Raw genomic sequence first — 13,555 nt, 5'->3', positions numbered from 1 at the left:
AGACCCACGACCTTATCAACAAACATAAACAAGATGCCTTCCATTGATGAAATACAACATAATTTGACAAAAGAAGAATTGGAAGGAGCCCAACAAGACCCTGCGATGCTTATGAGTCTTAACACTCTCATCAATAATGATAGAGACGGATATCTCGTACTATTAGTCCAAAATGGGGCCAAATTACTTCCAGGGGTGGACATTTTGGCTATATTACCATCAGGTGTGACATTGAATCAAAATGTTCCCCAAGTACCTACTGTTACATAGACTCAAACAACACTTGCTACATCAACCCATGGTGTATCTCTAAATACTCCAGCGATTACAACTCCAACATCATTAACAGTTTCATCAACAAGTACTAATGTTATATCTCAGATGATGCCCAGTGTAATAACGCAATCTACAAAAACTCAAAACCCTACTTCGACGAGTATAACTCAACCTTCAGTTTCATGTGGATCCACCTACATTGGCCAAAATGTGAATCAGGGAATAACTAGCTCATCTCAGCCGAATGTCAATGCACAATTTTCATACTTTACACCACCTAGTGGGACTTATGGTACACAACTACATGGTCATTTTACGTTTCAACAAGCTTAAAGGTACTCCAATACTATCCCTTTTGTGGGAAACACTCGTCAAGTCAATACATCATTGATGCAAACAGAGATTTTAACTCAACAAATGGAGAATCTTCAGGATTAGGTGAACAGTATGCAAACAATCAATGATAAAAAGAGCTATACAATCGAGGACCTCCGTCCATATCCTTTTGACAAAAAGTTATACATGCCACCTTTTGCCACGCATTTTTAATCTCCAAGGTTTGATAAATATAGAGGGAAAGGCGATCCTCAAGATCATGTCAGAGAATTCTTCATGACATGTATATAGGTAGCTCACGATGATACATATTTAATGAGGCTATTTTCCAAAAGTCTTGGAGGGACAACATTAGAATGGTTTTCACACCTCCCACCTGAGATTTCTTTGTGGGGTGAACTGGCTGAGTTATTCATATCAAACTTTGCATTCAATATATATAATCCAGTTACCTTGATGGATTTATGCACAACAAAGCAAAAGCAAGGACAAACCTCCGCTACATTCTTGCAAAGATGGAGAGGTTTATACCGCATATGTCTTAGTCACATCCCTGAAGCTAAGCAAGTAGACATTTTCAATGAATATCTTATACCTCCAATTAAGTATCCATTACAAATGCAATGCCTAAACAATTTTAAAGATATCACAAAAAAAGGCATCAAATGTGAAAGAGGCCTATTAGAACAAGGGATACTAAAACACCACAAAGATAATGGGATAAACACAAGTACAAATAATGAAAGGCCAAAATTTTGGCCTAGGAATAAGAATGTCAAAAATGATGGAGTTGTTGATACCCGTGTTGTAAATAGAGCTCAACCAACACTATCTCTGCAAGGACCGGCTGATTTTACTAATAAGAATCAAACTTATATAAACAACACCAAAGCACTGCAGTCAAGCAATCCAAGACCACCAAGGGTAAGCATACCCAGAAGAAGCTTTACACCCCTTGGTGAACCTATTGAATCAGCACTCAAAAAATGATACAAAGCAATGCCATAACTTTACCAGAATCTAGGTCATATGAACCAGGTCCATTCAAGCCCGCTTGGTGGAATGACAATGATTTCTGTGAGTATCACTGCAATAAGGGTCACAAGATAGCAAGTTTCTACAAATTGAAAAACCTCATCCAAGATCTCATTGATAAAGTGATCAAGGTGACATTACTGTGGATACCAATAAGGCACCAAACACAAATCATACCATTTTTAAGGATCCTTTTGTCAAACATGACAAAGGAAAGGCTTCTAGTTCCAATGTACAAAACAATACTGCCAACTATACCAATGTCGCATTCGACTATGCCATAAACACACTAAGTGAAAAAAGATGAAATGGTGGCTATAATCACAATAAATCCCACAAACAGAGACTGTGTTGTCATCACTAGAAGATCAAAGGTCACATTACAAGGGGTACCTTCAAATCCCCCTTCAACAACTAGAAACTACAATGTGGTGGATCAGTTGAGGCAAACTCTAGCCCAAATTTCATTATTTGAGTTATTGTGCATCTCGTCAGCTCATAAGGCAGTCCTAGACAAAGCCTTACAAGATTAAATTGTTGCTAGATATATTGATGAGAACACATTCCAATCCATAGTTGAAAACTTGGCAGCTTCAAAGGTCGCATTCACTGAATAGGATGTACCTACAGACCGGCCCATGCATAATGATCCCTTGCAATTAGAAGCTTTGGTTCACCGAAATAAGGTTTGAAGAGTTCTTATACATGGTGGAGTTGGCCTTAACATATGCACACTACATTTGATCAAAGCTTTGGGATATTTCAAATATTATATTGATTCTACCAAGAGAATCAATATCAAAGCCTATGATGACGAGGAATGTCATTTAAAGGTGTGGTGACTTTATCCGTACAAGTGGAACCAGTTACAACAGACATCACCTTTCAAGTCCTAGATAGATAATTGGGGTACAATATGCTATTAGGTCACCCATGGATACATACTACGCAAGCAGTACCATGAACATTTCACCAATGTGTGAAGTTCCCATACAATGGCATAGAGATCACTTTCCATGGTGACCCAAACCCTTTTCAACACTGTAATTATTTAAGGGCAAGCATAGACAATCAAGTACCAAACAATCACTTCACTTACAAATGGAATTATTATCAATTAGAGAAACAGAGAAAAATACACCAACCACATCTTCTTTGCAGATTAAGGAAGTTGGTTGTGGAGAATATTCCATTTTGAGTAGCTCAAATGGCAAACAATCATCTATTTCTCCCAAGTCTTTTGGGAAGCCTCAGAACACAACAATGAATCAAGATAAAGGAAAATAGATAGTGAAGTACTAAGATTCATGATCTTTCATTAGATGGGGAGACTTACAAGAAGAATCTCTAAGTGAAGATGTCAATTACTGGATATACAGAGAAGAAGATGACATTACCATACCCAGGTCACCTCTACATTAATATGGAAATGACTTCAAGATGTTACAAAAACATGGGTATCATGGCATCATAGGATTGGGACTACAAAAGAAAGGAAGATTAGAACCTGTTTTACCACATGAAAACCCAAAGAATCAAGGTTTGGGATATAAACAAGTACCACAAATAATAGAGGCCAGGCAGCATACATTAGATATACTGAATAGGCCTAGGTTACCCTCAAAATTCATACCTCATAATCAATCATCAACAAGAGTATTTTACTCTTCATCTAAGAAAAGGAGAACACCAACATCTCCTATTATGGAATCGGATGGTGAAGACATGAGGCAACTTGGTGCAGGAGCACCTAGTTGAGTAAAACTCCCATTTTTGAGTATTTAATGCTTTCATGTTTTTAATGTCTTATGTTAGGTTGTTAATGTTGTTTTAGGTTGTTATGTGTCTTGTTTAGTGGTTTTGATCTCATTTTTGGCTCAAGAGATCAAGTTTTGCCTTTCAGGCTTTGAGTTGACAATTTTTGGCAAAAATGTGCAAAATTGCCAAAAAGGTCTTCTAATGCTTTCCAAATAATTGAAACATGTTTGATAAGTGTTTTTAGTCATATAAAAGTTTTTTAGACAAGTTGATAAGGTTAGATTATCAAAAATGCCACTTGGAGTAAGAAATGTTGTCATTTGGCTTGAAAAGTTGTCAAAGTTGTCATTTTTGGGTTTTTCTTGCAAAATGTAGTTGTGGAAGCCTCATGTCCATATAGGGCTTGGTAACTAATTATAAATTCTATAAAAAGTCCTCTCTTTTCCTTGAGAAAGGTTGGTGATTGTATGAGCAAGTGTTTCCTAATAAAAAGCATGACATTTTGGCTTTATTCACTAGTTTTTCCTCCTTTGGTGTAACAGTTCATACTATAGCTTCATAGTCCATACTGTACCTTTGGGAAAGTGTGTATAATAGTTTTACAATTCTCTCCAAGTGATTGCGGTACTAGTTTCCTTTGGCAAGTTGTTTGTACTAAATTATTTTACTTTTGTGTGCTCATTGCCCTATCAGGGGTTTGAAGTTCCAAAATGCCACCACTTGATTGATCCAGGTCTGGGATCCCACATAATGGATTTAGTCAAGTTTGAATTCATGTATATACTATACATATTCTCTACTTTATGCCAAAAGTGTGGTTGGAAGAAGGGCTTGAGTGAATACTAGGCAAGTAGTGATTACTCGGCTAGTAGCATGATTAAAAACTCAAGATTTGTACCCAAAAGCAATTTGGAGTTAACAAATGAATGAGGTAGAGGTTTGGGCATGTGGCCAAGGATTTTTAGCACCATATTGATGTGTTAGAGTAATTTATTCCATTTAATCATTCTCTTTTTGTAAGCAAAATAGTGAGTTCACTATTTTTGTAAATTGTGTTTGTAAAAATGCTCAAGGAATGCTTCAAAGCATAATCCAAGCCTTATAACCATGAAGGTTGTGTAATATGGAATTTTTTTAGTATCTTGCAGACCTCTTTGAGGTATCTTTCCCCTTCAAACTCCTCATTATGCAGGTCCAAAAGATGTAGCAGCAGATCGACTGGTAAAGGGGCAGTTTTAACAGTGACAATTGTTTGCCAAGTGTTTGACATTATGTTTGCAGCAGTAGTAGGGGAAGGTTTTATTTGGTGTGGTAGAAGTCCTAAGCCAGTTTGGAGGCTTGATTAGTGGAGTTGGGAAGACCTTTCTATGTTCTTTGGTCCAAACACTTCAAAGGTGCGACAAATAGTGGACAGTCATGATTTTGCACTAATAGAGGCCTGAACCATGAAAATCCATCAGCAAATACCCCTAAAACACCATCCAAATTGAGTTTGTGGGAGGTTTTAACCATCATTGAGCAGAATAACCAAAATTTGGCCAATTAGGCTTCCACGGGCTAGTAGCCCTTTTGACTGCATAACACACAATTGATTGTTTTTTGTCAAAATGCATGAACCTGGTTATAAGGAGGAGTTTGGGGTTTTTGAAACCTTGTGAGATCTCTCCAAAACAATGAAATGAGCATCAAATGGGCCCTTAGATAGCGTGTGATCCTTTTGGAGGTTCTTGACTTTTGGTTGGTGTCTTGAGTAAGCTAAGGGCTAAGAGCCATAAACTAAGTTGGGTGTCAAACTTGAACAAAACCTTGCTGCCCCTACATATCCTTGTTGAAGACTCCTAATGCACTCTAAAATAGAGGGTTTGAATGCCAAAAGAATAGAGATTAAGGATGTGTAGATGGGTGGAGTGAGCAATTTGAGTAGGTTTGAGCATGGGTGTGAGATATCACCAAGAAGGGAGGTTGATGGTGAAGACTTGTAGAGAGACCTATCATGTGTAACTAAACTTGTTATTGCAAACATCAGGAGCAGACACAAACAATACCTCTTATTTCCTTTTATGGCCTTTTGACTCAAATTGGTCTTTTTGAGCACTTACCTAGCAATCTCCTTATCACAACTTCTACAAGAAACTAACACAAAGTCATCTAGCAGTACTGTACATGAAACATCTACAGAAGCAAATATGGTAGTGGATATAGGCTTAACACTAGCAAATATGGTAGTAGATATAAGCTTAACACCAGCAAATGAGCCAAATCCTTGGTTGTTGTCAATACTTTTGCCAAGGGAAACAACTCTAGCTCCTCCATTTGAGTCAAATGAAGAAACACTGCAAAGATTGATACCAGGCTTAAGAAGGGTATCCACAATACAAATAAGACCCACTAATCTGCAACAAACTCAGTTACAAGAACAAGAGGAGATGAGTGACACAAAATCAGAAAGTGAAACATACATAGAAAGTGTCATAGATTCGCATGACTATGAATTCCCATCTATCAACCCACCACCAATTTATGATGAGGACATATCAGGTCATAACCAAGTATGCATGGTATCAGGATCTTCTATGACAATAGGGAACAAAGAGTTACCCCTTATACATCCATATTTGATTGATTGGGGGCAAAAAGGAAAGCCACAATTAGATTGGTTTCAAAATGATGAAGTCGTAGCTGAATTCTTGGGTGCAGGGGACAAACTCCCTTATGATGATCACAAGGATGGCTTTGCAATAGATCTGGACAGAACTGCATATTTCAGAGAAGCAAGCTCCTCTCATAATCAAGACAATGATAATGAAGTAGAACACATTTCTCATAACATAATGGATGGTCTTCCTATTGATAAAGAACAATCAACATTATTGGTATAAGAAACTGAGGAAATCAACATCGGTGATGCTAAGAAAGTTCATAACATTCACCTAGCAAAGTCCCTAAATACAATAGAAAAGGAGAAATTTATCCAATTCTTTAAGCAAACACCAATCAATTTTGCATGGTCTTATGCAGATATGCCTAGATTAGGTCCTGAATTGGTCTTACATCATTTGCCATTGCTTCCAGGAGTAAAACCATATAAGAAAAATCTCAGGAAGATGCACCCTCACATAGCCTTGTTAGTCAAAATTGAGCTACAAAAATTATTAGATGTGGGTTTCATTAGGCCCATAGACTATGTTGAATGGATTTTAAATCTAGTCCCAGTATCCAAGCATACTAGAGGTATCAAGATCTGCACCAACTTCAGAGATCTCAACGAGGCTTGCCCAAAAGATGATTTTCCACTCCCTAACTTAGACATGATAGTGGACTTGATAGCTGGAAAATGAAATGCTCTCACTCATGGATGGTTTTTCTGGTTATAATCAAATCAAAATTGCACCAGAAGACCAACCTAAAACAACATTCACTTGTCCATGGGGAACATATTGCTGGAATGTAGTATCGTTCAGCCTTAAAATGCAAGCGCCACTTATCAAAGGGCAATGACCACCTTATTCCATGACATGATACACATAAACATGGAGGACTATGTAGATGATTTTCTAGCAAAATCTAACACAAGGGATAGTCATCTAGATATATTGGCTAAGATATTTGATAGACTTGAGCATTACAATGTAAGACTCAATCCAAAAAAATGTGTCTTCGGAGTAACATCCGACAAACTCTTGGGATTCATTATATCCAATCGTCGCATTGAGATAGATCCACAGAAATTGAAATCTATTTTAGGCATGTCATCACCTACTACGCTCAAGCAACTCAGAACTATGCAAGGCAAATTACAATCCAAAAGGTGTTTCATTGCCCAATTGGCAGAAAAGTGTCAACCATTTCAACATCTTTTAAAGAAAGGTATTACATTCAAATGGACACAACAATGCCAAGAGGTATTCAAGACACTAAAAGAATATTTTTTATCCACACCGATCTTGGTTCCACCCATGCATGGGAAACCATTACTCCTGTATATAGTTGCAACAAACTCCTACTTAGGTGCTCTCCTAGCGCAACATGATGAACAAGGAAAAGAGAGAGCTATTTACTACATCAATAGAACACTCATTGGATATGAACTCAATTACACACCAATAGAAAGAGCATATCTTTCTGTACTTTTTGCATCACAAAAACTGAGACACTATATGTTGAGTCATAAAGTCCAGCTCATTGCACACTTTGATCCACTCAAGTACCTAATGAATAGAGCAGCACTAACCGAAAGACTTGCAAAGTGGGTTATGATACTCAATGAATTCGACATTGAATATGTCAATAGAAAATCCATAAAAGGACAAATCATAGTAGATCAACTTGCAGAAGCACCCCTACAAGATAGTCATCCAATGGTGGTGGATTTTCCAGATTAATCAATATTTACAATATCAACACAAACAAACTGGAAACTATTTTTTGATGGGTCTCACACAAATCATGGAGCAAGAGAAGGAATTTTGTTCATAACTCCTCAGGGAGATTCAGTTTCCAAATCATTCAAGATCAACTTCCCTTGCACCAATAACATTGTTGAATATGAAGCTCTGATGGTAGGACTATGTACTACACTATAGTGGAAGATCATGGACCTACAAGTATTTGGAGACTCGCAGCTTATTTTTAATCAAGTCAATGATGATTAAAATACAAAAGATGATAAACTAACACCATACAAACAATTGGTGGAAGAATACAAGCAACACTTCACCAATGTAACATTTGAACAGATACCAAGGGCACAAAACAAGGCAAAAGATGCAATGGTAACGATAGGTTCTCTCTTGGATATGCCAAACGATGGAACTCACTTTGAATTTCAAGTGGAACAACTCATTGTCCAAGGTTATGAAATACCATCCATAGAATATGTATGTATGATAATAGGACCTAACTCCCCATGGTACAGAGATATATATGCATACCTTCATGATCAATATATACCTCCTAATCTTTCACAAAATCAAAGGAAGGAACTCATCCAATAATCATCAAAACATTCAATTATTGATGACACTTTGTACAAAAAAAGTGTAGATGACACCTTACTCAGATGCCTTAATGTTGAGGAGGCGTAAATCGCCCTGAAAGAAGTTCAGGATGGCATATGTGGGGCACATTCTTCTGGACCTGCTCTAGCAAAAACACTTTTGTGAACAGGTTATTATTGGCCTACAATGGAAAAGGACACTTACAAGTATGTCCAAAGATGCAAGCAATGCAAAATGCATTGGAACCTGATCCATGCACCTGCTCAAGATCTTTAGCCAATAACATCACCATGGCCATTTTCACAGTGGGGATTAGATCTTGTAGGGAAAATCAACCCTACCTCCTCCAACAGACATAAGTTTATCCTCACAACTACATAATACTTCACAAAATGGGTTGAAGAAATCCTGATGACCTTCGCAACTGGAAAGCAAATAGCTAAATTAATGTTGAATTATATTATTTGCGGATATGGAGTACCCATGTGCATTGTAATTGATAACAGATGACCTTTCAAAAATCAAGGAGTGAGTGAAATTTTTGAATGATTTCACATCCAACAACATTTTGCAACACCCTACTATCCCCAAAGCAATGGTCAAAATGAGGCAACAAACAAAACTATTTTAAATTTTTTAAAGAAAGTTGTCAATGACAGTGGACGAGATTGGCATCTCCAACTGAATCCGACTCTCTAGGCCTATCAAACTAGTGTCCACACAACAACTAGTACCACACTGTACTCTTTGGTTTATGTTTCGGAAGCTATTTTTCTTATTGAGGTAGAGTTGCCATCGCTAAGGGTCTCTCTGAAAAACATTATCTTAGAAGAAGACTATAGAGTAGCACGTTTGCAAGAACTAGAATTCCTAGATGAAAAATGATAAAGTGCTCTGAATCATTTACAAGGATATAAAAACAGAATGAGAAGAAGCTACAACAAAAGAGTCAACCCACGTTTCTTCAAAATAGGAGACATTGTTCTTAAAGAAATTCTAAGGAACCCCATTGAAGGCGAAAAACTAGGAAAATTTGAGCCTAACTGGTTAGGTCCTTTTGTTATAACCAAAGTAATCAGAAATGATGCTTATCATTTGCAAACAATGGAGGGAGATCCACTCCCTTATCCCATTAACAACATGCACCTAAAAAGATATTACATCTAAGGGTGGGATCATTTCAAATTTTAGTACTGCATTTGCATATTTCTTTATTGCATTGCATTGCATATCTCTGTTTCAGAGTGCATCAAAGTCGCTTGCATATCACCATTGCACAACATATAGTTGCATACCATTATTTATTTCTCATATAGTTGCATCCATAAATAAAGGATGATTGTATGAATTATTCACCTGTCTGCACTGAAAGGAACAAAGGTTGTCTCATTTCCTAGATACTTGTTCATGATTTTTTTAGGAGGACTTTAGTCATTCATCCCTAACGTAACCTTGTCATTGAGTTGTATCTATGATTGAGTAGAGGTTTCACTATTCAACCTTGATTAACCAAAATCTATCAATTGATATACCTCACACATTAATCAATAGCTCTAAGTCATTGCAGATACCTAGTTGGTCATGTGGCTAGTGAAAATCCAAAATTATACTTCAACGTTGTTGTAATTGTCATACCTACGTAGGTTTCATTACTTACAAGTCAAGGCAAGGAAAGAAAAATAAATAAAAATAATATGCCAATATCCATCTTAAGGAGTCCAAGGGGTTGAGCTTAAATGGTTAATACACTGGGTTCTCACTATGGAGACCCAAGTTCAATTCCCAATAGGGACATCTTAAGTGGAATTCTAAGTTGTGACTCTTGGCCTTCCATAGGATGGGGAAGGCCTTGGGGTCAATCTAATCAAACATGATAATAATAATAATTCAAAGATATGTAATGGGGATGGGGGCCCCTACTGTGTCTTCACTGGTTCATAGCTCCAGTCAAAAGCTATTCAGGCTTCGGCTAGTTACCGATCAATATATATATATATATATATATATATATATATATCCATCTTAAGGAAAAATAAAAAATGATATATTACTGAAATATCACGCATACAAGTACGACAATAAAAGGTTGACTATGGGAACATGCAAGTAACCCCATCAGAGCTTTGGACACCTGTTGGCAATGGAGCAATATTTAAGAGATTATAGTGCATAACCTCATCAGAGCCATAAAATCTTGCTGGCAGCGAGGCTCTATCCAGGATGCTTTTGAAGTCAAAATAACTCACATAGCTAGCCACATAGGATTCCAAGGGTCTTTGATGGTTATAAGAGTCAGAATAAATCCAAATGCACACACATGGTTACATAGTGTGTTAGGTTGGATGGTCTAAGATTTTATGAGAACGGATTGAACTCCTATTTCTGAAACGTTTCACACCTTCAATTCAATCAATACATGTCAAAATGAAGGAAACACACAATCATCCTTGTTTGAATAGGAACTGCATCTTCATCTTACATACTTCATTAGTATAGTTCATATCAAAATTTATTGTCTCCACCAAATTCTGCAGATCATCATGTCATCACAGGTCTACATACCTGGGGGCATAACTGAAAAAACCCTAAAAATTAGATAAAGTCATGAAAAAGTTTTAAAAAAATAGATAAAGTCATGAAAAAATTAAAAACCATAAAAGTCCTGAAAAAAATTCTAAAAATCATAAAAGTCATGAAAATTTTCTAAAAATCAGATAAAGTCCTGAAAAAAATCTTAAAATTAGAAAAAGTCCTAAAAAAACATCACTCAAAAACATTAAATATAAAAAATCAATCAAAAACATTGAAAAATCACTTGAAAACTTATAATAAATTGTCTCACAAGAATCAAACACCCTAGCAGATATCCAACAAACACTTTGCACGAAGTTAAACAAAGGACATAACTATCTTGTCAAAACGTCTGCAATCAAGCTGATCAACTGTTTAATCTATCGAATCACTATTAAAATATCAAGGTGATCAACATCTTGTCTTAAATGGAATCAGTACACTCAAAACCAAGCAGGCCAGTCTTAAACGGGGTCCAAAACTTCTGAAACCAGACATTATCAAAATCACATCAAACATATCAAAGCAAAGATGCAGTCAGTCCAACTGCTGAGTTTTGTCTATTTTGGTTGACTCTTTTTATCAAATTGGTGAAGATCATTGCTTTTAGCTACTCAAGGATGTCCAAAAAGTGACTAGAGGAGTCGTGATGGGCATGATCCTTTTTCTTTGTTTGTTGTTTGTGGTTTGAACCAATGAAGTTCTAGGGTAATTGGTCTAGTGGGTGTCTGTGATAGGAGCATTCAGCTTATGGATGCCACACATACCTCGACCCCTAGCGTAATTCCGAGAATGGAGGGTTCATTCCTTGTCTGCTACACGTTTGTTTCTTTGCAATGAGATATCTATACATCTTGGTTCCTCATACCCTAGTGTAATAAGCTCCATTGTTAAATAATAAGGCTCAATGATGATAATGTATTGCACTACGAATAAAACAATGAAGACTTCCTCATCAAAATTCTATCAAATTGTTTTTATCATATCTACTTCTGGAATAAATAAAGGTTGATTCGATTGATTTATCATTTCATATCATTCCTTCTAATCTATTCTCCATCTAACAACTAACAATTCTTCCAAATTCATGATTCTCAACACCTATTTTGACACAACAACAAAAAAAATCAAATCGCATTTTCATATAAATCATTTCACATAATGTTGCATTAGTCCATTGCATTATCACAAGCATTTCATCATTATTCACATATACATTTATACATCACAAATTAAAGATACATCACTACATTACCAAGAAAGAATAAGCATAAAAACAACAAAGAAATATTAGACCATGAAGTTCATCATCAAATAGCTCATCAAGAATGCATATCATATATCTAATAAAAATGTGTCAAAATGCATCGTATCTGTGATACAACATCAATAACAAAACTCTCAACCTATTTTGCCTCTATTAGTAGGTGCATCTCACCTAACTCTAGTCTGTCCCAACAATGCTCTAGGTGGACCCATCACTCCTACACTATTAGTTTGTCGAGAGGTAGACAGAATCGATCTCCTCCCATGAAAGCACTAAAACTAGGCTCCCTCTGACCCTCAAGAATGGCTCTCATAATCCTGCCTATAGTAAATAGCCTCCTATGCAGCAGAATAATATCTATATGTCTGGCTCTATGCCTCTGTCATCGACCCAAATAACTGATCATATGCATCCATGGTGATCTGAGCTCTCCTAACTACATCATCCCTCTCCCTTTGTAGTCGATCTCTCTCAGTGGCTATCTGATCCCTCTCTGTAGTCAACTCCTCCATTGCCCACTGATACTGATCTCTATCCTCCATCTGCCGCTGCCTCAAAGTAGCGACTAAGTCCTCTAAACTCCTAACCTGACCTCTCAATCCCTCCTCATCTCCTATCCCTGCACCTCCTGACTCCGTAGCCTAGGGCATGTCAACATCATGTCCACTATCCCCACCCTCATCCCCATCACTGCTCAATGAGCCTGATGTTGACTCATCGCCCTCACTATCACTCCTATCAGAAATACTCATAGATGCAGACTCTCCACTAATATCCACATCCTCCTCTCCACTCTCTACCTGCCCTGCAATCATTTCTATTAAATCTATCCCTCCTCCATCTCTCCCTCCTCCATCTCTTCATCCTCCATCTCTTCCTTCTCCATCTCTCCCTCCTTCATCTCTCCCCCCACCTCTGCCTCTCCCCTTGGGACCCCTGTCATGTCTAATCTGTTGAGCATCAATCAGAACTGTCAGATCTGTCAAAGGTATGGGCTTGTGTTGTATCCACCATACACTATACTATGATGCGATCCCCGGATCCGCTACACCAACCCGCCATCCCCACTGAACAGGAGCAAGAGCATCAAACTCAGCAATAGCAACATGATGTTGCACACAAGCACCCCAATCACCAACCTCTCGAGTAATGCAAGCAAAATAAGTTATCACATTCAAAATACCTTGTATCTCCCCAAACTGTCAAAGTACATGGCTAGGAAGATGCATATCAATAACCCTATGACCACCCACATCTTGACCAATAAGATATCTCTATTGTTGACAAAATGGAAGATGTTGGGCATCATCAGCCC

The sequence above is a fragment of the Cryptomeria japonica genome, chromosome 4 (genome assembly GCF_030272615.1).
Source record: "Cryptomeria japonica chromosome 4, Sugi_1.0, whole genome shotgun sequence".
In the NCBI taxonomy this organism is placed as follows: Eukaryota; Viridiplantae; Streptophyta; class Pinopsida; order Cupressales; family Cupressaceae; genus Cryptomeria; species Cryptomeria japonica.
The sequence above is the reverse complement of the archived record's forward strand: the minus strand, read 5'-3'. Positions refer to the sequence as shown.